At 38.3% G+C, this 27,173-nt stretch overlaps 1 protein-coding gene across 5 annotated transcripts in view; it reads left to right on the top strand.

Moving 5' to 3' along the window:
• STRBP (spermatid perinuclear RNA binding protein) overlaps positions 1-27,173 on the top strand; it is a 141,989-nt gene that overhangs the window by 42,385 nt on the left and 72,431 nt on the right. The gene's annotated exons all lie outside the window — the stretch shown is intronic.

The raw sequence follows: 27,173 nt of genomic DNA, 5'->3' as shown, positions 1-27,173 counted from the left end.
GGAGATCTGGCATTTACCAACTTAACCAAGTGATTAAACTTAGGATCACCAAGCTGACATCAAGTACTCCCTGACTTGATGTAGTAAGAACTATGTAACATTACCTCTGGTTGTATTATTGCCAGAAATGAGCAGAGAAATCATAATGTGGGGCATTCCATATGACAGTTGCCCTGGACTCCTAAAAAAGATACTGACATGAAAAAAACAGGGTGCCTGGGTGGCTCATTCGTTAAGTGTCTGCCTTTGGCTCAGGTTATGATCGCGGGGTCCTGGGATCGGGTCCCGCATTGGGCTCCCTGCTCTGCGGGAAGCCTGCTTCTCCCTCTCCCACTCCCCCTGCTTGTGTTCCTGCTCTCTCTTTCTGTCAAATAAATAAATAAATCTTAAAAAAAAAAAAACAAAGGTAAGGAGACTGAGGTATTTTTTTATTAAACTTTTTCAAATCCTTGATTACTTTGGAAGCTATCTAGTCTTTTTCAGTTCTTTTGATGGTCTTTTTTTTTTTAAGAAAATTTGTCATGCATCTTTGACTTACGAGTCTATTTTTACTTGATACTGTTACCCTTATCTTGACAATGTATGCATCATAGAGCACTAACTTCCTTTACTCTCATCTCATCTTATACATTGTTATAGTTGTATAGTTGTATATATATTTAAACCCCACAAGTCAGTATTGTTATTTTTTGTAACATTTGAACTGTTAATTTGGATTTATCTGTTTACAGTTGACTCTTGAACAACACAGGTTTGAACTGCGTGGGTCCACTTGTATGTGGATTTTTTTCCATATAGTATAGTACTGTAAATGTATTTTTTCTTCCTTATGATTTTCTTTTTTTTTTTTAAGATTTTATTTATTTATTTGAGAGAGAGTGAGAGCAAGAGAGAGAGAGAGCACACACAGAGGGAGAGGGAGAGAGAGAAGCAGACTCCTCACTGAGCCTGGAGCCCGATGTGGGGCTCCATCCCAGGACCCTGGGATCATGACCTGAGCTGAAGGCAGACCCTTAACCAACTGAGCCACCAAGGCGCCCCTTATGGTTTTCTTAATAACATTTTCTCTAGTATACATTATTGTAAGAGTGCAGTATATAATACCTATAACATACAAAATACGTGTTGAGTGTTTATGTTATCAGTGAGGTTTCAGGGCAACAGTAGGCTAATAGTAGTTAAGTTTTGGTGGAGTCAAAAGTTTTATGCAGTTTTCCTGCATGGGGAGGGGTCAGCACCCCTAACCCTTTGTGTTGTTCAAGGGTCAACTGTATTTATCACTTTCTTTGTTCTTCTTCTGTCTGAACTCTGATCTTTTATCTGTGATAATTTTCTTACTGTTGGAAGAACAGCCTTTAGAATTCCTTTTAGTACAGGTCTTCTGGTGGTGAACTCTCTCTCTCTTTTCTTTCTCTCTCCACGCCCCCCAAAAGTGCATTCATTCCTGAAGGATATATTCCCTGGATATAGAATTCTTTATTGCAAGTTATTTTCTTTAAAAAGCACATTGAAGATAACCATTCCTCCATTTTCTGGCTTCCATTGTAAATATTGAGAGCTGTCAGTCTGCCTCTCCTTTAGGTAATTTGTCTTTTTGCTCTCACATTTTATAACAACCCTGTGGGATGTAGGTTTTTATTTTTGTTTGTGCAGGTGTGAATAGAAACTCAGGACAACTTTCCGGTCAAACAGTTAGCAAATGATGTCTGTTGGATGTCAACACCTGTACTTCCCCACTTTGCCTTACTGCCTCTCACTAAAGAAAAGTATATATTCATTTCTTCAACAGTATTTATCCAGCTCCCATTATATGTATAACACTGCTACAGACTGAGGTGGATACCAGATTTTGAGACATAATTCAATTTTATAGTTTAGAGAAAAGCATGCCAAAAACACTAAAGTTGCAATGAAGCAGTATATGGCTAACAGCTAAAATGGTGATAGCTTGCCGTAATTACTGAAAGAGTTTATGCAAAGGGAATTTCACATTTGGCTGGAAGTGTCAAAGATTGTCCTGGAATGTTGTCGGAACCCCAGGCAGATTTGTTGAGGGTGGAGATTGTAGAAGCTGTTTTAGGCAGGGGCAGATCACGTGAAGAAAGGCACGGAGGGCTAAATGATGGATTTAGGAAATGGCAGCACCCTTGATTTGGCTCTAGCTGAAGGTGACAAATGTTGTTGGAGATAAGATTGTATGTGAGGTGGCACCTCATTACAGGGAGCCATAAATTCCTATTCTCTGTCTTTTAGGTGGCAGGGAGTCCTTGAAGAGTTGTTTGGGGTGGGGTGATACAATGAAAGCAGAAAGTATTACTTGGAGGGTAAGAGCTTGACCTGATTCTATATCCCAACCTTAATTTCAGTTATGGCTGTATCACTTCCTCACTAATACTGTAAGTTAGTTAACTTTTCAAAGCCTCGGTTTCCTCATTTATGAATTTGAAGTAATTATAGTACTTACCTCATAGTTGTTATAAGGATTAAATCAGTTAATATATGCAATGTACTTAGAACAATGGCTGGAACAGAGTAGGCACAATTTAAGTATTTGGCATCATTTTATTATTACAAAATAGGATGTTCCTTATTAGTAACCAGTGTCTGGTACATGGTTAATCACAATTCTGGTTACCAATAGAATGTGTATAGGATAAATGTTATTAACCAAGTTATCTTTTCATACCTCTGCACCTGGGTATAGGGAATGTAAAACCTTTAAAGTTGTATTAATGAATGGATAAGCTATTTGATTGACTTAGGTCATTTCCACATTGCATCATTTTTGTGATTACATATTACATATCATTCCTAATCTCCTCAGTTAATTCATTTTATCAGTAACAATAATAGTGAAGAAAACATTCCATGTTAAGAGTCTGTCGTCAGGGGGTGCCTAGATGGAGCAGTCAGTTAAGCGTCCCGACTCTTGGTTTCAGCTCAGGTCTGCTGGGCTCCACACTCAGTGCAGAATCTGCTAGTTTCTCTCTCCCTCTCCCTTTGCTCCCTGCCTCCCCCCTGCCCTCCCCCCGCCCTCCCCAGCACACTTGCTTGCATTCTCCCTCTCTCAAATAAATAAATAAATAATAAATTTAACTCTTTAATTAAAAAAAAAAAGAATCTGTGGTCAGAAGAGCGGGAAGGAGGTAGTTAAATCTGTGATGAAACTGTGTGTCATAGGAGGAAGCTGTAAATATACCATTGGAAAGATGTAGGAATTGTGCTGGTTGCTGAATTTAGAAACATTATTTGTGGGTTCTGTTTAATACGGTCTCTTCCGGAAATGGCATGTAACCTGAGGATGCTAACTAAGCTTCCTCCATAGGTATGAAGAATAAAAAACCACTTTCTCTGTTAACATTTTTTTCCAAGGGAAATTGTATAAAGCCACTGAAGCATCAGGACTGATGGACTAGGAATGCATTTAAGTGAGGGCTTATTAATCTTTTAAGAAGTAGAAAAGCAAACATGTCAGAAGCAGTTTGGATTTACAGTATTAAAATGCCAGTATCTTCAATATTGTCACAAAGGAGAATGGGAAATGATTCAAGAATGGACATCACTTGGGGAGCCTGGGTGGCTCAGTCGTTAAGCGTCTGCCTTCGGCTCAGGTCATGATCCCAGGATCCTGGGATTGAGCCCCGCGTCGGGCTCCCTGCTTGGCGGGGAGTCTGCTTCTCTCTCTCCCACTTCCCCTGCTTGTGTTCCCTCTCTTACTGTGTCTCTCTCTGTCAAATAAATAAAATCTTAAAAAAAAAATGGACACCACTTATGTATTTCTTTTAAGGTTGAATAGTTCAGCATAAAACCAGATGCCTTTACTGACAATACCCAACAAGCAGCTAATGGTAATTTTAAGTGAGGTTTAACTTATTATTGGAATGATTTTACTAGAGAAATTTGCCTTTCCGTGTGAACGTAAACTAAGTCTAGAACTAAACACATGGTGCTGTTTTTTAGATTGTATGTCATATATTCTCTGGTCTCTCATTACTAATGATTTGAACATTTTTGTTTTAATTGGCAACTTAAAAAAAATTCCTATAAATACTTTCACATTTTTCCTATTTTCCATATTTGTGTTTTCTATAAATTGGCAAGGGAAGAACTTTGCATATGGTCTGTTTTTCTTGGAATAAGAGATTTTTTTTTCCTGTCTTCCTCTCTTTCTGGTCTGTTTTCCTAACCTTTAACCATGCTGTTAACAGATGATCAATTTATCCTTGTATTCATCACTTTAACTGTTTTGAAAAAGCTCAATTTCTAACAGTGACTTAAGTTTTCTCATGACAGCATCATTTAGGATTGTATAACTCATTTGATTATGACAGTTTTGATTCTTGAAACTCCTTTTATATTTTGAGTTGAGTTTGTATCTATATAATGCTGAATGGAAAGCCTGACCTTACATTTTAAGTTACTGAATGATTGTTTTTTTCTGACCCCTTAGCTGAATTTTCGGTTGATTGACCATACCTTATGAAGCAGACAAGGCAGGTATCTTTTACTTGAAAGTACTTCAGTGTAGAGACCCACAGGTTTTGGCACCTAACAAATTTGGGTTCAAATTGTATGTTTGCCCTTGTGGTGAGTCTCAGTTCCTCAAATGAGGAGCCTTAAAGTGGAGATTGATCATGGGCTGATGTAAACATTAAGTTAGATGATTAATGTAAAGTGTCTTGTACACACTGGAACATGGGGGATCAAAAATGAAGCTGCTGCCAAGGTGATCATTTTACAAGATCGGTCACGTAATTGTGTATGTTGTGGTAGTCGTGTTTGCTGTTTATATGAGCAGTTTCCGCAAATGAGTTACCTGGGAATAAAGCATGTTTAGAATGAATTGCAGTCAGCCTCTCAGTTGAAGCACATTCTTATAAACTTGCATTTGCTTCCCAGCGAGCAAAGGGGGCACAGTAACTGTGCTCATAGCACCTACTTGCCTACAGCCGAGGAGAGATCTGGCCCTAGGGCAAGACTGTCTAAGTTAGGAGTCTAGCTGTGTTACAGCTATGGAGAATGATGAGGAGGTGCTCATATGCCCCCCACAAAAGTACCAAGACAGCGGCACCTGGGTAGCTCAGTCGGTTAAGTGTCAGGTCGTGATTTCAGGGTTGTGAGATCAAGCCCTGCATTGGGCTCAGCACTGGACGTGGAGCCTGCTTAAGATTCTCTCTCTCCCTCTCCCTCTCCCCCTGCTCACATGCACGCTCGCTCGCTTACTCTCAAAAAAAAAAGTACCAAGACAGAGTCATAATTGGGTCATCAGTCATTTATTCATTTGATAAATATTTGAGGGTTACTATCCAGGTACTGTGATATATACAAGGAATACAGCAGAGAACAAAACGTAGTATCTGCCTTTAAGGAACATGTAGTTATAGAACTGATAAGTGGTGCAACATAAGGCAAAGCTAGTGCAGTGGGAGCAAATGGGAGGGATAATTTATTCAGTCCTGGCTGGGAAGGGGCTGAGGGTAGAGGTCAAGATCAGGGAAATCTGCATGGGGAAGGTGCTGTCTAAGCTGAGGGCATAATGAGGGTAAAAGGTTTAGAAGTTAAGGGTGGTATTTTGAACTTTTTATTTTAAGAGTAGAGCGTCTTATTTCTGAGAATAGGTTACTGAGTAAGCATGCTTGAGTCTAATTTCCACCAGAAGTGGGAAATCAGATTTTAGAAATCCTTTCTTTTCCTCATTGTTATTGGGGATAGGGAGGGAGTAGGCCTAATTTTGTGTTCTGGAAAAACTAGAGTCCAGAATCTCACTTGGAAGCTGGAGTTTTAAACATTACCAACAAGGTGTCTATTTAGTTTCTGTAATTTTGTTACAATAAATATTTGTTGACTCAGTAGCAAAGGGGATTGGCATGGTTCTGGTCCCTACCCCGCCGCCATCCTTAAGAATTAAGATCTGAGAGGCTAAATGATTGGGTGAGCAGTGTAGATAGTACTGAGAACACTGGGCTTTGGAATCAGGCAGCTGATTTAGTACATGAATCATAAATAAACATAAATAATGTGAATACATAAATAAACATGAATTCATATCTTGGCTCTGTCACTCACCCTACGGTACTGGGCAAATAATGTCTCTGTTAAGAATGTTTAAAGACATTCTTGTTTAGTTTCAAACAGATGTTGATGTAAATGGTTCTTCAGGGATGAGGAATCCAAGACTCAGGTAAGTTACATGCTTGCTCTTCTATACACATATACGTGTGTATATATATGTGTGTGTGTGTGTGTGTATGTATATATGTATATGTATGTCAAGATTCATAATAACGTTAATAGATTTTTATGTTCTTTCATAACTGTATGAGATAGGTAGATAGAGGTGTTGCCACAGAGGAAATGAAATGGTGCTTTGAAGGGAGAATTGGTTGTAGACTTGGGTTGGATGGAGGAAGGCTTCCTGGAGAGGTAGCCTTTGAGAGATGAGTGGGCTTTTTTGGTGGATGCTTTATAGTAGAGTGAGTCATGAGGAGCTCCAGTTCTGTAGACAGGTTATCTGGTTTGAATCCTGGCTTTGCCATTGACTAGCTGCTTGATCTCAGAGAAGTTACTCTTCTAGACTATTGTTTCCTCTGTAAAATTGATATAATCACATCTCCCACAGAGGGTTTTTGAGGATTAAATGAAGTAATGCATGTAAAATGCTTACGCAAGTGCTTGGCATACAGCAGACATTGCTATTATTACTGTGGCATCATCATTATTACTGATAGGGATTGGGGAAGCCTTTTTAGACAAGAGAGAATTCTGTTCTGTCTTGATAAACTATCAAGTTTGTTTTTTTAAGATTTTATTTGACAGAGAGAGAACACAAAAGCAGGGGGAGAGGGAGAAGCAGGCTCCCCTCTGGGCAGAGAGCCCGACCTGGGGCTCGATCCCAGGACTCTGGGATCGTGACCTGGGCCCAAGGCAGATGCCCAAACGAGTGAGCCACCCAGGGGCACCTAAACTATCAAGTTTTGATAAATCTAGTGGTTGTATTTTTCCGTTTATGAGTCACACACTGAATAATTGAGATTTACTCTGGATTCTTCTTGAACTGCAGAATTTGTTGCAGACTGAAAAAAACACCAGTCACAAGCTCATGGTATTGTGTTGCTGTCCCTTGAGTTCAGGACTCGCTATCATTGGTTAGGTTGGAAGGGTCATCTCTGTTTATATAACACTGTACTTTCTCAGATACTTGCCCAACTGTTACTCCATGATCCTCACAGTAGCGTTGTGAAGCACATAGGGTGGGAAGTCTTATTTTTCTGGAAGCAGAATCCACAGGACCAGGGGAGAGGTCTCTGTGACTGTTAGTGGCCATTCCAACACTTATATTCTAGTCTTCTGACTTATATTCCACTTTTTTCCTTTAGTTTTTTGTGAATAGAAGTCTGTCACTAGACCTGAGTTTGCATTTAATTGCTGCCATTTACTAGTTGAGTGATCTTGTAAGAGTTCTTTAATTTATGAGTCTGTTTTTCCATCTGTCAGATGATGAGACTTTGAATCACATAGGATTGTTTGTGATGCTGAATTTACTTTGTGTAATGCTTTGTAAGAATTGCTTTGTATAATGTTGTAGGGTAGTGTGTATTAAGACACAAGTTTATTCACTAATTGGTGTCTTATCTGCCTAATGATAATTCAGGTAGAAAATATTCCTATTTCAATGTTGCCTCTAATGTTTTTATCCTGCTTATTTGAGGGTAGGATCTTTGATAGTGATGTGAAGGCTCTGTCTTGGGAAAACCTAGGCGATCTGGGAGTGTTTGACAGGTGTATAATAACACTTCACAAAATAACAATCTATTTTTCACATCATTACTTGCATTGCTTGGTCTTACCCCTTTGTCTTTCTCTTGCTCTCTCTCTAACCCAGATGGTTAAACAATTTAAAGCTTTCCAGCTAATAAATACGTTATTTTAGAAGTTTGCAGTTTCTTTCCCACGGGAAATTCAGACAAGGGGATTTCTTTTACATATGAAGATCATTTTTTCATGTGTGTTTATCAGTTATTTATATACTCTTATCCTCATGAACCTCTGTCAGAGGTAGGTGAGTATATAGTTCTATAAATACCATATTAATTGGAAATTACAAAATGTACAAATTGAATAGAACAAATTGTTTTTATAATCTTACTTTTTCTTGAATGTTTAAAAATACATATGTGGGCACTTATTTATTAAGTGGTTGAGTTAGTTGTTATGAAAACCCTAATTTTAAGTTTTCTAATAGCTGAGAAAATCTGCGTTAAGGAAGAATTTTTGCATTTTACTTGTTCTTTTTCTGAACAGAGGTTGTGAAAAAGTACTGAGGTTGACTTGAAAGTGTCATTTGTGAGTTATGAGGCTCTTGAGTTAGCGTCTATATTTTAATTGGGCGAAAAACAAGTTGTCTTGTAAAATACAAGGATATTTTCTATGGACATGGAAGTTTTTGTTGCCTTTCCAATATGTAGCAAACTATGAGTACTTATTAAATTGCAGTTTCATGAGTACTGTTGTATTGAGTATGCCAGGAGTCCAATCATAATATGTGACTTAGACATAATAAATGGCCTTATAACTTATGATACCATTTTGGCAATTCATATTTTTAAAGTTATCCACATTAGGAAAAATAGTATAATAGCTGTTTACAGTTGAGTAGCTTTGACTTTAATTAAAAAAGTTATACTCAAGTCAAGAAGACCAAAACTCAGTTTAGTCAACATAGGCTTTAGTTAATATAGGCTTGGAAGCTTTTTAAAAAGTTGGATATAGGGATGCCTGGGTGGCTCAGTCCCTGAGTTACTGAAAGGGATCAAGTCCTGTGTTGGGCTCCCTGCTCAGTGGGGAGTCTGCTTCTCCCTCTCCCTCTGTCTGCTGTTCCCCCTGCTTGTGCTCTCTCTCTCTCACAAATAAATCAATAAAATCTTTAAAAAAAATTGGATATAATGTGGATGGACTTAGATAATGGATTAGCTGTAATCCTTGTTTAGGGCATGCTGTCATTGGTTCACACATAGCCTTGTTTTTGTTTTATTTATTTTTAAAGATTATTTATTTTAGAGAGAGTGAGCGTGCACGTGGCTGGGGTGTGTGCAGAGGGAAAGAATCTCAAACAGACTCCCCACGGAGCGCAGAGCCCAATGTGGGGCTCCATCCCAGGACTCTGAAATCATGACAAGCCGAAATCAAGAGTTGGACAGTCAACCGACTGAGCCATCCAAGCTTACTCTCTTTTTAAGAATTTAAGAAGCCACTGTGAACCCACCACCAGAACAAAAGGATATAAGGTCCTTAATAATCTACATCTGACTTTTTTTAGGTTCTTTCACCCTCATGCCTCTCCCCTTGTCCCAGAACTTACGACCTGAATTCTGTGTTCCTCATTCTCTAGTTTTCCGGTTTTGTATAGCTTCATCACATCTTTATGGATTCTTAGAAAGTATATCTTTTTGTTTTTGGCTTTAACTTTACAAAAAAGACATTCTATATGTAATCATTTGGGACTAGTATTTTTATTTAATATTGTATTGCTAAGATATATCCATATTATTGCGTGTCATTGTAGTTCCTTCACTTTGCTGAGTAATAATCCATTATATCAAAGTAACATAATTTATTCATTCAGTCTCCTGTGAATGGGCATTTTCCATGTTTTCTAGGTTTTTGCTACCGTGAACAATTTTGCTGTGATCATTTTAATACGTCTTTTGTACATGTAAGTTTCTCTTCATACATACCTAGGAGTAAAACCCCTGGGTAATAAAGAATGGGATTATTCAGTTTGTGGAAATTATGCCAGACATTTTTTCCCCACTATCAATCTATAAAAGACCCTATGGACATATCCTTTCTAACACTTGGAATTGTCAGACAATTTTTGTTGCTTAAATGGGTATAAATGGTATCTTTTTATTGGTCTTGTGTTTTTTGTTTTTTTCCTGTGAAATGCTTGTTCGTGACCTCTGTTTTTGTTTTTGTTTTTCTTTCACCTGGGTTGTTTGTGCTTTTCTTTTGGATTTTAAGTCATCTTTATATAGTTTTGATACTTTTGTTGGATGTATATATTCCAAAAGCCTTTTCAGTTTGTGACTTCTCATGTTCTTTAGGGTGTTTTTGATGACCAGAAGTTCTTGATTTTAATATACTTGAATATAATTTATAGTCAACACTCTGTGTCTTCAAGGAATTGTTTGTCTTTTTCTTATTATATATGCCAATATCTGTTAACATTACAGATGACATTTATTTAAAGGCCTGAGATTGCAGTCGTAGGACAATAGAGAAGGCGGAATGTAGCTTAAAATGTGAATAACACTCATTGCTCATCCCCGACCCCCAATAGAAAATAAACCCTTGCTAAAAGCTGGATTCACATTTGTGCTTTAAACCTGAGTGGAGGTCACTGGTCTGCTATCCTGATTTTTCCCTGACCTCTTACCAGCCTATATGTCTCTTGAATGATTTACTCTTTCTCTGGACCTTAGTCTGAATGTATGGTTCAAAAAAATTTTTTTTAATAATGACTGTTGGTGAGAAAATGATTATGACCTTCCTGATCCATTTAGACAAACATTAAAAGGATGTTACATGAATATATTATTTATATTAGAAGTTATTTTTATTGTTGAATTTTAAAATAGTCGGAATAAAGCTTAACTTGAAGAAATTTGTATTAAAGCATTCTGCAATAAAACATTTTCAGAAATTATTTTTTCTATACTTTGGTTTTAATATTTTTAAAAAAGACTTCACTTAAATGCAGTTCTGCTATTCATGTAGCTTGTCACAAGCATTTGTATGGCAGGTACCCATATCTCCTGTCACTTCTATATATTACATACTTTGTTCTGTGGCAGATTTGAATTCTGAAATCTCTCCTCCAGAGCATGTGTGCGCGTGCATGTACACACACACATCCCTTGCTCTTTCAAAGCCATCCTTTTCTGCTGTTGGGAAAGTGTACACAGAGAACTTTTTGTGCTTTATTCATTGTTGCCATCCCAAAAATAACATGTATTTGTGTAGGGCTTTATCAAGTGCTTTTATATGCATTCCTCACTTTTAATCCTTGCGTAAAACCTGGGTGATTGGCAGGGCAGGTTATAGTCCTACTTTAGACTGTACTAATACTGAGGTTTGAAGACATAAAGTCAGCATGTTCCTGGTACATTACGATACTTCGTATTTGTTGGATGGATGAATGAATGAATAAATGGTTAGTTAGTCTCACCCTGATGCCCTTTGCATTATACCATTGCTTCAGATTTAGCTATGCCCCAGAAGAGATCTTGGTGTATAGTAGAAACTAGAATGTTTGTTGACTACAACTTCTGCTTCTGACTATGATGGAGTAGTAACTGGTTCTGGACTAGCCTTTCTGCCATTAAAAAACATGAAACTGGACAAAATATATGAGGCAGCTCTTTCAGGCTTTTGACAACAGGCCTGTGATCTTGAAATTCATGAAATGAGTCCCACGACTGCCCCTGCTTTCTGCCTGAGAATAATTTCCTGAGCTGGAATCTAAGCAGAGCACACTGGCCAGCTGTGTTGAGTCAGAATTTAGAGCAGCTAAAATCGGGTAGAATCTTTAGGGCAGGACACTGGAGAAGAGGAAGCGCTATCGGAGGGGTTCCCAGATGTTTCTGTGTGGATTCCTGATGAATTATTGGTGAAGAGTAGGGCTGTCCATAGGGGAGAAAGGCCGGAAGGTTTATCAGAGTGGCTGCCCCAGAGTTGGGAATGGAACAGAGATGCTTGAGGTTGTACAGCTGTGGGTATTGGAGCTCTGGCCCAGGCAGAATTGAGAGAGAGACCTGATTGACGCCCTGGGCATGTGGGTGAAACACTAGAAATAGAAAGACCATGAGGTAAAGTAAGGATTGGCAAACTCTGTCAATAAAGTTTTATTAAAACACAACCATACCCACTTATTTTCATTCTCCAGTGGCAAAGTTCAGTATTGCCACTGAGACTGTAGGCCTGGCAAGCCTACAGTGTTCACTACATTGTCTCTGTAAGAAAAGATTTTCTGACTTCTGCCCTAGAGTAAAGCCTACTCTGAACCTTCCCGTAACAAAGCCTATAATCAAATCCTGACAAAATCTTCAGAGGAGACAGAACTTGGTAGTTGACTTCTGCCAGGTTATAGAGACTTGGGAAACATCTTAGGCTTTCCATAGTTCTGCCCTAACAAAAGTACTACTAGATCTTTATTTAGAATTAGAACATTTCTTTGTTTTTTTAAAGATTTTATTTATTTATTTGACAGAGAGATAGACAGAAGAGCACAGGCAGAGGGAGTGGCAGAGGGAAAGGGAGAAGCAGGCTCTGCACTGAGCAGGGAACCCGATGTGGGACTCGATCCCAGGACCCTGAGATCATGACCTGAGCTGAAGGCAGATGCTTAACCATCTGAGCCACCCAGGCGCCCCTAGAATTAGAACATTTCTGAGCATACCTCCTGTAATGTTTTGGGACCTTCACACAGTGACAGTGACTCTAGCCTATACTCTCTAATACTTTGAGAGTCTTTGGTTATTCACCTGGATAAATCTATGTAGGAATATGTCTCATTCCATTAAATACACACACACACAACTTTTTAGTCTTCTTTGATGGGGGAACTTTCTTGTATCTTCTATCCAACATCAGTATTTAAAGTGAAAAATTTGGTAATCCCCAAAGGCTAAGAGCTAAAATAATTTTCTGCTTAAGAGGACCAATGTTCGGGGCACCTTGGGTGGCTCAGTCATTAAGTGTCTGCCTTCGGCTCAGGTCATGATGCCCGCGTCCTGGGATTGAGCCCTGCTCAGTGGGGAGCCTGCTTCTCCCTCTCCAGCTTCCCCCTGCTTGTGTTACCTCTGTCGCTGTCTCTCTCTGTCAAATAAATAAATAAAATCTTTAAAAAAAGAGGACCAAGTTTCCTTTTTCTTTCTGAATATTTTATACACGTGGATGTAATTTTAAAAACATTTTGAAATTATAAATTGTTTCAGGCATATAGACAAAGTAGAATATAATAAATAATGTGCACTCACCATACACAACTTTTTCACAAGCTAGCATTTTGCCAAATTTGCTTTGTTTTCTTAAGAAGTACTACTCAGGTACATACCATGTGTGTATCCCTCCTTGATGCTGTTCTATTCCTTCTTTTCCCAGTGGTAACCTCTCCTGAATTTTGTTTGTCATTACCTCGAATGATTTTTACACTAAAAATAATTTATCCATAAATTATATATAACATTATTTTATGCCTTTTCAAGCTCTTTATAAAAGGAATCACTTTGTACGTATTATTCTACAACTAGCTTTTCTACCCAGCATTGTTGTGGGTTTAGAAATGATGAAATGTATTGCTGTAATTCATTAACTACACAATTTATATCTCCATTCTCTTGTTGATGGACATTTAGGTTTGCAGCGTTTTGTGATTATAAAAAGTGCTGCAGTGAACATTGATTTTTAACCTATCTTACTGTGTTTGTGTTGGAGTTTCTCTACATAATGTAACCAGAAATAGTATTGTTGCTGTAGGATATCCACACCTTTGACTATTAGTTACTACTAAATTGCTCCCTAAGATGGTTTTATAGTTTTGGTTTTGTGCAGTTAATATAATGGATTCTCTAAAGCAGACATGTTGTGCCTGAAGAAAATACAACATGAAAATCTCATTTTTACTACAGGTAAATTGAAAATTGGCTGTTTAGATTCTTGATAAATTTGTTCCTGTTTAAAAACCTTCTTAAGGAAATATTTAAACATATACAAGTAGAGAGAGCGCCTGTGAATTGTGGAGAACCCCTTTCAGTTTGCAATAATTATCAAGATCAGTCCATTCTTATTTCACTATCCTTTAACCCCCAACTACATTATTTTAAAGAAAATCTCAGATTTTCGGATAATTTCATCTGTAAATAGTATGTATCTCTCAAATTAGATATTAGCACCCCCACCAAGAGAAACCCACACAATACCGTAATCACCCTTTAGAGATAATTCCATAATGTTATCAAATTATTCCATATTCAAATTTACCCAACTACCTAGTTTTTAGTTTTATCTACAATATTTAAAATACGATTACATTTAAAAACATACTTTTAAGGATTAAATTTAATATGCCTCATATAAAATGTACTTGTAGATTTCTGGTTTATCACAGAATCATGTTTAAACACCGTACCTAAAAAGTAATCTGGGTGTAGTCTAACCCTTTTACTTTATAATGAAGGAATTGAGGCTCAGAGAGGTTGAGATTTGTTTAAAATTGGCTAGTTCATTAGTAGCAGAGCTGGAATTAGAAGGCAGATATTCTGACCCTAAACGCATTGCTCTTACAGTAATTACATTGTATTGGCTACCTTATATTTTTCTTTAGTCCATTACCTCTATCAATTTTTTTTTAAAGTTTACTTATTTATATTTTATTAATCTGTATCCCCAAGGTGGAGCTCAAACTCATGACCTGTGTCAGTTTTGTAAATCTAGCATGTAAGTGTTTTCTTCCAGTGGCTTTTCTTAAATATTAGACTACTGTGCTGTCTGTGAAGTACTAATCTTGTGATTTACATCATAGTGTATTTTAAAAGGAATTTGTGAAAGGATTGAATTATAATATCAACACTTGTGCCAAAGATATTGAGCTGTTCTGAAAAGCTACTTGTCTGTTCTGACCTAGATACACAGTTTCCAACTGTGGCAGAGGATGCCAGAAACAGGAGAATGAGTGTTGGCAAGAGTCTGGAAATTAAATTATTATATTACTGAGGGATCTAATCTGTCTCTTAATATTTAGTACTGTTATATATAAAATTTTTTCTGTATTGACATAATACTTAGTGAATTTATGCATATTTTGAGTCAAAACCAATTGTTTATTTTGCCAAGGTGAAGAGTGACTTCTATTTGTTTTAAAATTGGTGATTTTTACCATTTCTACTTGTTTATAACTAGATTACAGGTTCTGAGGTTGTTTTGCAAACAACTAATTAAGAAAAATTATCATGTCCATTCTCTCTAGATACAGTTTCTTTTCCATGCTCTGTTCTATAGAATGGCAACAAAAAGTCTTTTGAGAACCAAAGACACCCTTTGAAGCTTGTTTACCAAGGTGCTGGTTTACCCCTCAGTGTTAAGTGTGCTGCAGTGGGCACAGGAAGACAGAGAATACTTGGAATACTTAACTGTTTCTTGGCACATTCATTACTGCTTTTTCCTTTTGACCAGAATTGTCACAAAATCTGTAAATATCAAAGATAATCTGATGTCCTCTATCAGAACCTTTTAGTGAAAAGAAAATAAACAGCTACTGAGGCATGTACAGTTCAGGTGCTACTTCATGTTTGTGATATAAAGGACTAGATTTCAGGTTGAGCTTTTAAAGATCACTGTGCAAAATTAAATACACACCTGCTCTTTGGTTTACTTACAGACACAGTGATATGAATTGGAAAAGATGCTAGAGACCTAACCCCAGTTCTAAGGATGGCTCTGCTGATGCGTGATCATTGACAAATCATTTAACATTTTTGTATATTTATACGTTCATATTTTAAAAGATTATAAAATGTGTACCATTTATTCCATTTTTCACTACTTTTCAGGGGATTGTGAACACTGAATGTGATGCTTTATGAGAAAATATTTTGAGAAATTCATTTGAATTTCTCTTTTGTGCCAAGCATTGTTCTAGGTGTGCAAAACAAAGAGTGGGCAAAGATATCATATGTCCGTGTGGTAAATCCTATGGAGAGTTATAAACAAGTCAGAGATGCCCTGGAGGAGGGGTTGCTCTTTTATATAGGATGATCAAAGATAGGCTCATGATAGGGACATTTGAGAAGACATCTGAAAAAGTAAGAGAAGGTGGTATGTGCATACCTGTGGCAATAAATAGCAAATGTAAATGCTCCAAGGAGGGGAAGGTGTAAATTGTTTGAGAAATAGCAAGGATACCACTATGGATGGAACACAGCCAGTGAAGAGGGGAGCAGTGGGGGTGAGGTCAAGAAGTTAAGGGGAATCAGATTGATTTATAGGCCATTATATGAGTGTTTACTCAGAGACCAGAAACCATTGGAAGGTTTTGAGCAAAGAATGACATGACCTCTCAACAATAGCCAAATTATGGAAAGAGTTCATCATCAAATGTCTATCCACTGATGAATGGATAAGATGTGGTGTGTGTATATCTACAGTGGAATATTACTCAGCCATCAAAAAGAATGAAATCTTGCTATTTGCAATGATGTGGATGGAACTAGAGTGTATTATGCTGAGCGAAATAAGTCAGTCAGAGGAAGACAAATACCATATGATTTCATTCCTATGTGGAATTTAAGAAACAAAAGAGATGAACATAGGGGAAGGGGAAAAAAAAGAGAGAGGGGGAGGCAAACCATAAGAGACTCTTAAAACTATCAAGAACAAATTGAGGGTTCCTGGAGGGGAGGTGATGGGGGATGGGCTAAATGGGTAATGGGCATTAAGGAGGGCATTTGTGATGAGCATTGGGTGTTATATGTAAGTGATGAATTACTAAATCCTGTATTACACTGTATGTTAACTAGAATTTAAATAAAAACTTTTTAAAAAAAGAATGACATGACCTAATTTAAATTTTAAAGGGAACACTCTGGATGCTGTTGTTCTAGGTAAAGAGAGCAGGGTAAAAGTGAAAGATTTGCTGATGGATTAGATGTGGGGTGTGATAGAGAGAGAAGAGAGCTATCAAGATTGACTTTTTATCATAAGCTATTGGAGAAAAGGGGTAGTTGCCTTTTCTTGAGCGAGGGAACACTGGAAGGAGCAAAGTTTGTTTTTGTTTTTTGGGGGGCGCAGGTCAGGAATTGGTCTGGTGCACATTTTAAGATGTTTATTAGACATCCAGGTGGATACGTTGATTATGTATTTGAGTGTGAATCTGGAACTCGGGGTGATACAAATTTGATGGTCCTTGGTGTGTAGATGGTATTTAAAGCCTCAAGCCTGAGTGAGATTGTCAAGTGAGTACATGTACAATGGTGAAGGGCTTCAGTGTGAGGGCTGAGTCCCTTGGCATTCCAGCATTTAGAGGCTCTGAAGATAAGAAAGAAAGGAGCCAGCAAAGTAATTTATGAAGTAGGACGAGAACTAGGGGTGGAGTACTGGATGGAAGCCAAGGGAAGTAAAATGTTTCAAGTAGGGAGCAGTCAGCTGTGTCACCTGTTGCTGAGAGAGGTCAACTAAGGTGAGGACTGAGAATTGTTCACAGTATTTAAGCACCATGGGAGGCCTAGGGGACCTTGGCAAGAGCTGTTCCAGTAGAGCATTGGGGTGAGAGGCTGATTGGGGTGAATTTAAGAGAATGGGAGGAGAGGAAATTGAAACCAAAAATGTAACTCAAAGAATTATTTGTGTTTGAAACAAGAAGAGAAGATGTGAAATAATCATTAAAGTGAATGATTTTTTCTTTTCTTTTTTTTTTTAGACTTTATTTGAGAGAGGTAGCGCATGCACGCGAGCACAGGAGGGGGCAGAGGGAAAGGGAAAGCAGACTCCCCACTGAGCGGGGAGCCCCACACGGGGCTCACACGGGGCTTGATTGAAGGACCCTGAGATCATGACCTGAGCTGAAGTGAGATGCTTAACCGACTGAGCCACCCACGTGCCCCTGAATTTTTTTTTTTTTTAAAGATTTTATTTATTTGACAGAGCACAAGCAAAGGGAGAGAGAGGGAGAAGCAGGCTCCCTGCTGATCAAGGAGCCTGATGTGGGACTCAATCCCAGGACCCTGGGATCATGACCCGGGCTGAAGGTAGCTGCTTAACCGACTGAGCCACCCAGGCATCCCAACCCCTGAATTTTTTTTTCCAATGGGGCTTAGCATCCTGGGATTCCAAATGCTAGGATTACTCACCTAGTCATTATGACAACCAAGAAACTCTACCTCACATTTTCAAATCCCCCATAAATTTATGGGAAGAGATGGTGACCTTTCAGATGGAACCTTCTTGGATTCTGCAGTTAGGTACTCTCTAAGGGTTGAATTCAGATTTTTATTGAGCCTCCCTCAGTGCAGGTCATTGTATGAGGAGCTGTGGAGATTTATTTCATTAAGGAGCTTATGATAAAAACAACTGAAGCCAGGTATTATTAGGAAGTTGAAAAAATGCTTGATGGCTCAAAGAAGGAAGAAATTATATTGATCTCAGGCACTAGGTAAAGCTTCATGGAGAGGTAGATTTGAGATGGACAGTTAATGAATAGAATAATGACAGATCATGGTGGAGTAGAGGTTGCAGTCCAGGTAAGGGAAAGGTTTAATTTAAAGCTTAGCAGTGGGGCGCCTGGGTGGCTCAGTCAGTTAAGCGTCTGCCTTCAGCTCAGGTCATGATCCTGGTGTCCTGGGATCAAGCCCCACATCGGATTCCCTGCTCAGTGGGGAGCCTGCCTCTACCTCTCCCTCTGCCCCTCTCCCTGCTTGTACACACACACACACACACACTCACTCTCTCTAATAAACAAATAAAATCTAAAAAAATAAAAATAAGAAAAATCTTAGTAGTAGCATATTGCAGGGTGTTCTGGGGAAGAGTCATTATTCTCGATTTGGCTGGAACTACAGCGATGAGAGAAAGGACAGGGAAACAGTTACATTAGTGTTGTGTTATGGAGGACCTTGGTGCCACACAGAGTGGATGAATGGAATGCTGGTTGCTTTACGTAATGATTAGTCTTTGAAGGTTTTGAAGGGGAACTAGATATTCTCAAGGTTAAGTCCCCCCCAGAGAAGGGCTGGAGTGGGGAGAGAATAGTGTAGGAGGGGGTAGGTTCCTCTAAATGGTAAAACATGGCAAAACTAGACATTGTAGTATACAAGATTTTGAAATATAGGTATCTTTGATTTGGAAACATCCTTTGTAGTAAAGCAAGGAGCAAAACTCAGGATTTCCATTCTCATGCTGTATCCCTTTTCTTGTTTTTGATTCAGGGAGCTTGCCTTATTTATGAGTTTTCTATACTTGACTTTCAGAACAGCACAGTCTTACTTTATTTTCCTCCTACCTCTTAGGCCACCCCTTCTCTGACTGTAGTTGTGCCTCTTCTGTTTTCTCCCATTCATTGGTATACCTGCCTATTCCCTTGGTGATCTTGTGGCGTTATATAAAGTACCAAATGTATATCCTAATCCAGACCTCTCTTCTAAATTATAGGTTCATATCCAGTTGCTTACTTAAGATATCTAATCAATATCTGGAATTCAGCATGTACAGAGCTGAATTCCTAATCTTAATCCCCCAAACCTGCTCTCCTTTCACTTTTCCTGACTCATCTGCTCAGGCCAAAAACCTTGAAATCTTGATGCTTCCAGTTTACTCATACTCACACGTCCATTTTGCTGGGAAGTCCTGAATCATCTTTCCTTTCAGAATTATATACATGATCTGATCATTAAACCTCCCAGTGGTCTCCTTCCTTCCAGTTTTGCCTTCCCTATTATGTATTTCAATGTGGCAATCATAGTGACCTTTTAAAAATATGAGTCTGGGGGCGCCTGGGTGGCTCAGTCGTTAAGCGTCTGCCTTCGGCTCAGGTCATGATCCCGGGGTGCTGGGATCGAGCCCCGCATTGGGCTCCCTGCTCCGCGGGAAGCCTGCTTCTCCCTCCCCCACTCCCTCTGCTTGTGTTCCCTCTGTCGCTGTGTCTCTCTCTGTCAAATAAATAAATAAAATCTTTAAAAAAATATATATATGAGTCCGATATTACCACTTCTCTGCTTAAAACCCTGTAAGGGCTCTCCATCTCACTCAGAGTGAAAGCCACAGTCTTTAAGGTGACTAGAAGGACCTCCATTATTAGGAGATGACAAACTTTGGTCCCTGGACCAAATTTGGCCCACTGCCTGTTTTTGTATGACCTGCGGCTAAGAATAATTTTTACATTTTAAAATGGTTAAAAAATAAAAAATTGGTATTTTGTGATGTGAACATTATATGAAATCAAGATTTCTGTGCCTGGGGCACCTGGGTGGCTCAATTGGTTAAGCAATTGCCTTTGGCTCAGGTCATGATCCTGGAGTCCCGGGATCAAGTCCCACATCGGGTTCCCTGCTTGGCGGGGAGTCTGCTTCTCCCTCTGACCCTCCCCCCCTCTCATGCTCTCTCTCTCTCTCATTCTCTCTCTCTCTCAAATGAATAAAACATTTAAAAAATAAAAAAAAAAAGATTTCTGTGCCTGTATAAAGTTTTATTGGGACACAGCCACTCCCATTTGTTCACATTTTTTCTATGGCTACATTTGTACAATAAAGGCAGAATCGAGTAGTAAAGACCTCATGGCTTGAAAAGCCTAAGCTATTTAATATCTAGTCCTTTAAAGAAAAAATTTGCTAACCTCTGCCCTTAGTGATCTGGTCCTTCACTATCACCCCTCCATCCTTATTACCCTTTTCTCCCTCTACTCACCCTTCTCTAGCCATCCAGCCACATTGGCCCCCTTGTTCCTTCACCTCACCAAGCACATTCTTCCTTCCCCTGCCAGGAATGCTCATTCCACAGATATATGCGTGGCTAACTCCCTTACCTCATCAGTTCTTTGCTTGGGTGTCACGTTCTCAGTAAGGGCTGTCCATCTGTGTAAAATTGCATTCCCCTCTGGATACTGCCTTACTTGCACTTTCACTGGTCCTCTTCTCTTCTCTTTTCCCTCCACTTCACACCTTCTAACATACTGTTTAATTTACTTATTTTTGTATTTATGGCTTTGTTGTTTTTCCCTCTCTGCTCTTAAACAACAAAGCAGGGATTTTTGTCTCTCTTGTTCACTAATGGATCCTAAGTGCCTAGAATAGTGGCTGGCATAGGTGCTCAACAAAGCCTTGCTGAGATGCATCGAATTATTGATTCTTTCACCAAATGGGCCATCTAACGGGGTGGTATAGTTCTGTCACGTAACTATTCTGTCAAGGATTGGGAAGGACTGGTGTCCGTTTATTTCAGTGAGGAGGTATATTTTCCTATTACCATTTCCTTCGATTGGTTACTTGCTAACATCTTTTCCATCTTGCTCTGGGACAATCAATAAGTATTCAGAAAGTGTTCTGGTTCAACTTAGCTGGCTCCTACAGCCCATTCTATGTTAGGATTGTAGCCATGGTTATACCACTCTTGCATAACTGTTAATTGATAAAGGACCTTTTGACCTGATCCCAGTATTGCAAGGCTTCAAATGATATGGTGGGATTGAGCTTTTCCATCATTCTGGGTGTTTGGGGTAGAGATGAATAGCTAGATTTTTGAAGTTAGGTGTATGTGATTTATAGGTTTTTCAGTTTAGCCTTCCCCTATGTGCCTTTTTAATGTAGACAATGAAAGGAAATTTCCAGAGGAAAATACTGAAATTCAGTGTTCTTTTCATGTGAATATTATATAGAAACTCAATGATACCATGTAGAGAAAATTTATTTGAAGGGATTTGGGGGAGGAGTATTTGCTCTTTGTGTGTCTGAGTTGATTCATCCCCTGTTATATTCCCTGAGCTACCAAGCGTAGTGCCAGGTACACAATAGACTATTAATTAGTATGTATTTGCTCGTAAATCTCATATAATGTATCTTAAAGTGATATTCTTGGAGTATCAGTGAGGTCTTTTTTGAATTTTATCTTGCCCATCTTTTTTTATTATTATGTTAATCGCCATACATTACATCATTAGTTTTTGATGTAGTGTTCCATGATTCATTGCCCATCTTTAATATAGTGGACATGTGATTGTTTCATAATGGAGGAGTAGAACCCAGATATTTTATTTATACAGAGCTTCTTTGGAGAGGCTGCATGTATTAGTATTAACAAAAAACAAAAAGTTTTCTATTCAGCTACTATTTTAGAATAATAAGTAATTTCCTGGATTTCTATGTCATTACTTGGAATTTCTTAAGGTAAGTATACTGTAATAATTATTTACCTTAATATTTAGTATTTTCTCTTAATTGCTTTTCAGAAAATGCTTAAATATTTGACTAAGTTTTATATTATAAAGACAGGGAGCATAGTCATTTTTCAGTTTTGAGGTTTGCTTGTAGGAAAAGCATCTAATATTCTTACATATAAAAACCTAGCTTTCTGGGCTGGGTAGCCTGACATATAAAGCCTTTCACCTTTAAAGGTTAGTTAAAAAAAAAAAAGATAACACCACCAAGAGGATAACCCATGAAATAGAAAGTTGATAAGTTGGACTTCATACAATTAAAAACTTCTGCTCAGGGGCGCCTGGGTGGCTCAGTTGGTTAAGCGACTGCCTTCGGCTCAGGTCATGATCCTGGAGTCCCTGGATCGAGTCCCGCATCGGGCTCCCTGCTTGGCGGGGAGTCTGCTTCTCCCTCTGACCCTCCCCCCTCTCATGTGCTCTCTCTCTCAAATAAATAAATAAAATCTTTAAAAAACAAAACAAAACAAAAACTTCTGCTCAATGGGGGCACCTGGGTGGCTCAGTCGTTAAGCATCTGCCTTCGGCTCAGGTCATGATCCCAGGGTCCTGGGATCGAGCCCCACATCGGGCTCCCTGCTCCGCGGGAAGCCTGCTTCTCCCTCTCCCACTCCCCCTGCTTGTGTTCCCTCTCTCGCTATATCTCGCTGTCAAATAAATAAAATCTTTAAAAAAAAAAAAAAAAAACTTCTCAATGAAAGGCACTGGAAGAGGATGAAAAGACAAGTCACAGGGAGAAAATCTTTGCAAAACACGTATCTGACAAAGGATTGCTATCCAGAATATATAAGAGCTCTTAAAACTAAACACCAAGAAAACAGACAACCCCATTAAAAAATGGGTAGAAGATCTGAACAGACACCTCACCAAAGATGATGTACAGATGGCAAATAAGCATATGAAAAGATATACAACATCATATGTCATCAGGGAATTCCAAATTAAGCAAAAGTGAGATACTACTACACACCTATTAGAATGGCTCAAGTCCAAAATCTTGACAACACCAAATACTGATGAGGATGCAGAACAACAGGGACTCTCATTTATTGCTGGTGGGAATGTAAAATGGTACAGCCATGCTGGATGAAGGAGTCTGGAAGTTAGTTAGTTTCTAACTTCTTTCTTTTCTTTTCTTTTTTCTTTTTTCTTTTCTTTTCTTTTTCTTTCTTTCTTTCTTTCTTTCTTTCTTTCTTTCTTTCTTTCTTTCTTTCTTTCTTTCTTTCTTTCTTTCTTTCTTTCTCTTCCTCCTTCCTTCCTTCCTTCCTTTTTTCTCTTTCTCTCCTTTCTTCCTTCCTTTCAGATTTTATTTGAGAGAAAGGAGCGAGCATGAGTGGGGGAGGGGCAGAGAGGGAGAAGCAGACTCCCCACTGAGCAGGGATCCTGACTTGGGGCCCAATCCCAGGACCCCAAGACCATGACCTGAGCTGAAGGCAGATGCCCAACTGACTGAGCCAGCCAGGTGCCCCTGGAAGTTTCTTACAAAGCTAAATTAAACATTGTCTTACCATATGATCCCATTATCATGCTTCTTGGTATTTACCCAAATAGGTTGAAAACCTATATCCACACAAAAATCTGCCCATGAATATTTATAGCAGCTTTATTCATAATTGCTAAAACTAGGAAGCAACCAAGATGTCTTAAAGTAGATGAATGAATAAACTGTGGTGCATCCAGACATTGGAATACTATTCAGCTATAAAAAAAATTGTCATGGAGGAATCTTAAATGCATATTGCTAAATGAAAAAGGCCAATCTGAAAAGACTATATACTGTATGATTTTAACTATATGACATTTGGAAGAGGGAGGGTTGAATAGGTAGAGCGTGGGATTTTTAGGGCAGTGAAACTGTCCTGCATGATTCTGTAATGGTGGATGCATGTCATTATATATTTGTCAAAACTCATAGAATGTACAACACAGAGAGAACCCTAATGTAAACTATGGACTTTAGTTAATAATATTGTATAAACATTGGTTCTTCATCAGTTGTAACAATGGACCACACTGATGTATAAGATGTTAATAGTAGGGAAACTGTGTGGTAGGGAGAAGGGGTATATGGGATTTTCTCTACTTTCCACTCAATTTTTTTCTATAAACATAAAACTGTTTAAAAAAATCTATTAATTGAAAAAGCAGTGCTTGACTGGAAAAGTGATACACATTCACATATATACCTACATTCCACCTGTTGGCATAAAGCTACTCTTATTTATTAATAAGTAGAATACACCTAATATTTTTTAGGCTCTACTTTTTAAAGGTACACATATCTGATGTTTAAACACATTTTGTTTGATATTTGAGGGTTTTTTTCCCCTTCTGAAGCCATTTATTGAGTGTATACTTTTTGGCAGAAACTTTTAGGTATTTTTCATTTAGTTTGAAGTAGATACTATTTACCCCATTGCACAGATGAAAAAGCTCTGACCCAGAGAAGTGAAGTGGCAAGGCTGGTGCTTGAATCTAGGCCTGTTTGGCTCTAAAACCTGTGTGCTATATATATAGCCTTTGTAATTCACAAAGACATATTTTTTGAAATTGCTAAAATTTATCCCCTACAGTAAGTGTAAGTGCCTTTAGAGCAAAAATATCATTGAAAGAGATTGTCTAGGTTTGAATCTTGGCTTTACTGTCTACTTTAGCCTTGTGTTTTTAATTAGGTTATATTACCTCTTTATGCTCTCGTTTCCTTATGTGTTGAACGGAGATAGTAATTGAAATTGTGAGGATTAAATGAGTAAATGTATGAAAAGCTTTTAGAACAGTGCCTGGTACAGAATATGAGTTACATAAATGTTAGCTATTAATTAGTAGTGGAATATTTCCTCATTTCATAGATAAAAGAAACTGAGAACCAAAGAAATTAAATGATTTTCTGAGTCTTATAACTTTCTAAAATCACATAGCTATTAAATGGCAAAGTTGAGGTTTTTTATTTCAAGGTCAGAATTTTATCCACTGTTAATTTGTTTGTTTTTTTAAAGAGAAACTCTAAAAATTTGTCACTGTTTCTCCCTATCTGCTTATAGTCTACCAAATATAATTTAAAAAAATGTTTTTTCTCAATGAGGTTGATATAGTTGGGAAAAAGCATTGGGCTGTGACTTAGGTTCTGGATCAAGAGGCCTGAGTCCCTGGATTAGTTGTGTGACTTTAGTATCTCTTTAGTTCATTTGTAAACTGAAGGGTGGGTGGAATTGGGCCAGATGATTTCTAAGTTGCTTTTATAGCACCAACAATGTGATTTTGCGATACACTGCTTTTATCATGGATTATTGCACGATACTATAATACTGTGAAGTACCCAGAGCTGCTTGATTTATGCATAGAGTGGTTATTCTCTGTGCTAAATGACTGAAGAATGCTGTATTTTGATATTGGTGATCCACAGTTTTTCTGCTACATCAGCTTTTTCTTAGCTTCTTCCCTGCTTTCTTGCTTCTTCTTTTCTTTTAAAGATTTTATTTATTCTATTTGAGGGAGACAGAGAAAGGGAGAGAGAGCACAAGGCGGGGTGGGGGCAGAGAGGGAGAAGCCGACTCCCCGCCAAAGCAGGGAGCCTGACGTGGGGCTGGATCCCAGGACCCTGGGATCATGACCTGAGCTGAAGGCAGACAGTTAACTGACTGAGCTACCCAGGTGCCCCTCTTCCCTGCTTTCAGTTTACTTTCTTAATATGGTTGAATTTTTGGCTTTACCTTTTTACAGAGTGAAGCACATGAACTTTGCTGTCAGTTCTCAAATGAACACATAGCAGTCTTTTTTGGCTGCTGCATTCATAGCTAAACACTGAGTGGCTGAATCCCCTAGAATGGTGAAGTGGGTTTGGGAATGGGAATTGCTGAAAACTTCTTTGTGTAGTACGATCTTTATACAAGAGGATCTTTGAGATGTGTCTTAAACCATGGGATCATGTTTTAGATTGTTTCTTAATTTTGTTGTATGAGAAGACCCTATGAATCGCAGCATGTGTGTGTTCCCACCCTACCTTTGTGTGGTATGTGTGATTGATTAGTTCAATTACATGATTTTTTAAAAAAAATTAAGTTTCACTAGCTTATTTCAGGTGGATTTTGTAGAGTCAGGGAAGTTGGTGACAGGATATGAATAGTTTTGCATGTGGGTCATAGCTGAGTATCATTTTGGGTCTGTTTTTTCATGTGCAGTATTGGGGAGCATTAAATGTAACTTTTCTGGTTTCAGAAACTCAAAAAGAATTAAATTTTTTTTAGATTTATTTATTTTAGAGAGAGAGCATGTGAGTGGGGAGGGGGGAGAGGTTCAGGGAGAGGGAGAGAGAGTCTTAAGCAGACTCTGCCCTGAGCACGGAGCCCGATGTGGGGCTCTTGATCTCACAACTCTGAGATCATGACGTTGGTGGAAACCAAGAGTCAGACGCTTAACTGACTATGCCACCCAGGCACCCCAAGGATTTTTTTCTTTAAGAGAGCAACTAATAGTATTAGGAAACTTACAAAAGTATAGGGGGTTTCTTTATTTAAAGGAAATTTAAACGAAAGATATTGAGATGAAGAGGAAGCTATTTTTTTGTGAGTTTATATATTCTATGGTTTGTAAATAACTTCTGATATCTGCACAGCTAAGCATGTATTCTTATTTGATGGTTGCTCTCTAGCTTTTTGTTTTTTTTTTTAACATCTTGGCTTATAATTTTATAAGGATTTCATCAGTGCTCAGAAGAGTTTACTTTTACCCCACCTTGAATGAAATCTCATAAAGATGGAGCAAAGGGCTAATAGAATAGTGATTAGGCCTCTGGGCAGAAATACATAGTGGGATTTTGGTGACTTCATTACCATGGGTAATGAAGTCAGGATCTAGTGAATATTCAGGAGTTTGTCATAACAGCATATATAGGTTGAAGTCAGGAGGCAGGGTCTCTCAGGAGTTAGGCGAACAGAGCCAAAAAAGCGTTCTGAATTTTAGGCCTAAAATGATTAAAGAAGAAACATTGTGTCAACATATACTGGCAATATCAAATGGAAAAACTTTATGGTCTCAATCAATGGTGGTGTATTTTCAGGTGTATTATCTACTTTTTGGATAGGTCTGGCTAATGCCAATTTCTAATTGAAAATCTTAGGGTTAATTGCAGTGTTGTTGCCACGGATAGTAGTATTACTTTTTCAGGTAGTACTTCTTTACTGAATCTCTCTCTTTATTTATC

Source organism: Mirounga angustirostris, unplaced genomic scaffold, assembly GCF_029215605.1.
Source record: "Mirounga angustirostris isolate CCGP_5_RB_7025 unplaced genomic scaffold, mMirAng1.0.hap1 SCAF_15, whole genome shotgun sequence".
In the NCBI taxonomy this organism is placed as follows: Eukaryota; Metazoa; Chordata; class Mammalia; order Carnivora; family Phocidae; genus Mirounga; species Mirounga angustirostris.
This window is presented reverse-complemented; position numbering and strand designations above follow the sequence as displayed.